The following is a 3,950-nucleotide window of genomic DNA, read 5'->3' on the forward strand; positions in this document are numbered from 1 at the left end:
GTATGCAGAATGCTCTTCTGAGGTGTTTTCCCCTCAGCCATATTCTTCACATTACTCTTTTTAACCTGTTTGTAGTTGATGCATGAATTAACTTGCATTGTTTATTTTAAACACACTCGCATACAATTTTTTTAAAAAAGTATTTGGTGAGTGTTTCCTAATCTTGTTACAGCTTAGTTTAGAAGAATTTAATTGTTATTAATTCTTTCTCAGAACCTTAAAAGATATGAAGGTGAAGTGAAAAAGTAAAAAATAATAATAATAAAAAAATAAAATATGGGGTGCCGAGAGGCAGCTAAAAGTAAATAAGACCAAATTTATTATTGAGTTACAATTTATAAGTGTTAATTTTACTTGACTTTGACTCTTCTTCTTATAACTATCCTTCCAGCCCATGTACACGATTTAAATCCAATATTCACTCTGGTAGGTTTGGCTGGTAATATTTTTCAAATTGATGGAGTTTGCGTGTTATTACTATCTAGGCACCTTCTCTTGTTAATCCTCTAAACTAGTGCTTTTCAAACTTTTTGCTGGAGCGGAACCCCAAGGAAACATTCCACTGGCTCGAGGAACCCCTGTGCAATAATTTAATAGTCTTATGCACACATATCTGCACAGGAGACTTAAAAATTACTGCTGAATTTAGCAGTTTTGTAACGTCTTGTGGAACCCCTGGACTGTACTGGCGGAACCCTGGTTGAAAACCACTGCTCTAAACCATAAGTTAAAGATTAGGTGTTGGTCAGGTGAAAGGCGGAGGGGTTTGCAGAGTTATGTACCTTTGTTAGTTACATTAGGAGTTGTGATCGTTTCAATGGCTCTAGGCATACTCAGCAGTTAAGTGTTTCTTAAAATAGCGTAACGTAGCCGTAAGTCGATCCACTTATATAATTTTATTTCTATGCAATGACAATAAATTGAGTGAGGAAAGTTTAAAACTTTTTGTTGAATGCTCAGTGTCATAGGAATAACCGACATTTGTGCCGTCACTTAGGATAAAGTTTAAAGTATTGTCAATTTATTTATTTATTTTTTTTATTGGTTTCATTTTTTTTTTAATTAATTGCCTTCAGAGTTTTAATCAATTAAATCAAGCTCAGTACTACCATGCTAATTTATAGTCATAAAAATGAAATGGAAGAGGTTCAGTCGACTGGGTGCGAAGGGAAGCAACTGTGACATCTGAAATATTTTCGCACTATATAGTCTCGCTCAACTTTTGCTTTTACATATATATATATATATATATATGTATATATATATATATATATATATATATATATATATATATTCAAGGAATGAACTGCTAATCTAATAAAATGGATTTTATGTTCAAGTTAACAGCAAGAATAACAATAAATGATAAAATATTAATGATGTACCAGAGAAAATAACTTGTTTGTTTTCTATTTGGTCATGTCATTTTGTAGTTAAGATACAAATTCCCATGGGGTCAAATTTTTCTTCTCTCTCTCTCTGTTTTATACAGACTGCATACTTAACTGGTACTTGTTTTATCCACTTCAAAGAAGGACTGAATTTTATTTGTATATATAGTGTATTTATGAAACAAGGAGAGGGATAAAGTATGGCTAGCTTTTTCAATCATTTTCTTATATGATAATGTCTGATATGTTATTGCCTCAAAATATAGCTATTTCATAGCTATTAAAAAAAATATAAAGTGGTTACAATGAAGATTTCTTCGTTGTGTCCTACTTATCTACATTTTATATTTGGAAAGATGAAGCAGATTTCAGTTGCTGGTATTGCAGTATGGGGCATTGGGTGGCAGAATTGGTACAGTGCCAAAGAAAATGCCTGGTGCTGTGTTTAGTTATATATAGTTATGTACTATTATGTTCTAAGTTCAAATCCCTTTGGCTTTAGCTTTCACGTTAATATTGTAAAGTCAGTGAAATAAGTACCAGTTATGTATTGGAGTCTGTTCAATTGATAGCTGTATGTCAATTTTTATGGTAAGAGTTTAATAGAAATGGTAGAATAATGGACATAACTAGAACATTGGACAAATTGCCTTGTGTTGAGCTTTTTATGTTTTGAGATGAAATCCTAAAAAGATCAGCTTTTTCCTTTGCTCATTCTAAGTTCAATTAAATGAATCAACCTATCAAGTATTGAGGTTGATTTATAACTCCTATTATGCATCTTACATGTGAATGGAATTGTAAAAGACTAAGAAGACATGACAGTAATGGTACCTAGCATTTTTATATTTGCACTGCACTTTGAAGCAAAAAAAAATATGTTGGTGCAATTGATGCATGAAATAATAACAGGGAAGACGTGTTGAGGCAAGTGAGGATCAGAATCGAAATCGATCAATGGAAATTGCGGATGTGCTACCAGTGCCGGTGGCATGTCGAAACTCTGCTTGTGAAGACCCATTGAGGCAAGTGAGGATCAGAATCGAAATCGATCAATGGAAATCGATCAATGGAAATTGCAGTGTTTACCAGTGCCGGTGGCATGTAAGAGAACTTTCCGTTTCGCGACCGTTGCCAGCACCGCCCCGTTTCGTGTCTGTTGCCAGCCTCGCCTGGCCCTCGTGCCGGTGGCACATAAAAAGCACCATCGTTCGTGGCCGTTTGCCAGCTCTGTCTGGCACCAGTGCGGGTGGCACGTAAAAAGCACCCACTACACTCACGGAGTGGTTGGCGTTAGGAAGGGCATCCAGCCATAGAAACACTGCCAGATTTGACTGGGCCTGATGAAGCCTTCTGGCTTCACAGACCCCAGTAGAACCGTCCAACCCATGCTAGCATGGAAAACGGACGCTAAATGATGATGATGATGATGATGATGATTATGAATAATTTAAAACTACAGAAAATGTTTACTTTTTTATTCAATAAATGAAACAATTAGCAACAATTAGCAAGGTTTTTTTAGTTTTAGAATTTCATTTTGTGTCACACCTAGTTACAACTTGTGGCACCATTTGAGAGTCACTGCTTCAAGTATTTTATTTCATTGGTCTATGTTCTGATTTCAAATGACTTCAAAGATTAAATTTACCCTTTATCCTTTCATTGGAGTCAATTTAATATCTACTAGTAATACTTTGGGGTTTATTTATATATACTAAATCTTACAGCTTACCTTCTATGTATAATAGTTGGTTTGGTGCCAGATTATTATTATTTATAAGCATGCTAGATTTAGTTTATAGCTTTTTTTTTTGTTTTCAGAATGATATTTGGATACAGTGAAGATGTAGATTTTTGCATATATTTACCTCATAAACATTTTGATGCATTTTCCTTTTATTACATAACTTTTATTACATTCCATCAGAATTGCATTTGAGTAAAACAGCAGATTAATTCCTTAATAACTATCTATCACTTGTTTGTAAACTATTTCTGGTCCTAATTCCTAATTATTTATGACAACTCTTCTGTCCTTTAATAAACTCATACACTTTGTGGTGTGTTATTTGAAAACAAAGCACTTAATATGATTTTTAAATAGAATTTAACTATTTATGTTCCTTGTTTCATTTATGTCCTGTTCTTTTCAAATTTTCCCTTTTTACTTTTTGTTTATTCTTTGAAAGAGATTTTTTTTTTCAAATTTTATATTATTTCATTATCATTGCAATCATCACCATCACAATATCCACTTTTCTCTGCTTGCATGGGTCAGATGCAATTCATTGAGACACATTTTCTTAGGCCAAGTGTCCTTCTTGGCACCAAGCAAGGATTATATTTCCCCGTTGCTGGACATATTTTCATGAAAGATTGGGAACTGATTATACTGTTTGTATGATAACATTCTGTAACAACTGTTGCTGATGTGAAGATATGTGCATGCCCCACCCCACCCACAAAAAAAAGAGCTTCTTAAAAGTTCTGTCTACCAAATCCACTTACAAGCCTTTGATTTGTCCAGGGCTATAAAAGACACTTTCCCTGGTGTCA

At 33.9% G+C, this 3,950-nt stretch overlaps 1 protein-coding gene across 2 annotated transcripts in view; it reads left to right on the forward strand.

Annotated features, from left to right (window-relative positions):
* LOC115232414 (catenin alpha-like) overlaps positions 1 to 3,950 on the forward strand; it is a 107,544-nt gene that overhangs the window by 46,397 nt on the left and 57,197 nt on the right. The window lies entirely within an intron of this gene.

Source organism: Octopus sinensis, linkage group LG2, assembly GCF_006345805.1.
Source record: "Octopus sinensis linkage group LG2, ASM634580v1, whole genome shotgun sequence".
NCBI lineage: Eukaryota > Metazoa > Mollusca > Cephalopoda > Octopoda > Octopodidae > Octopus > Octopus sinensis.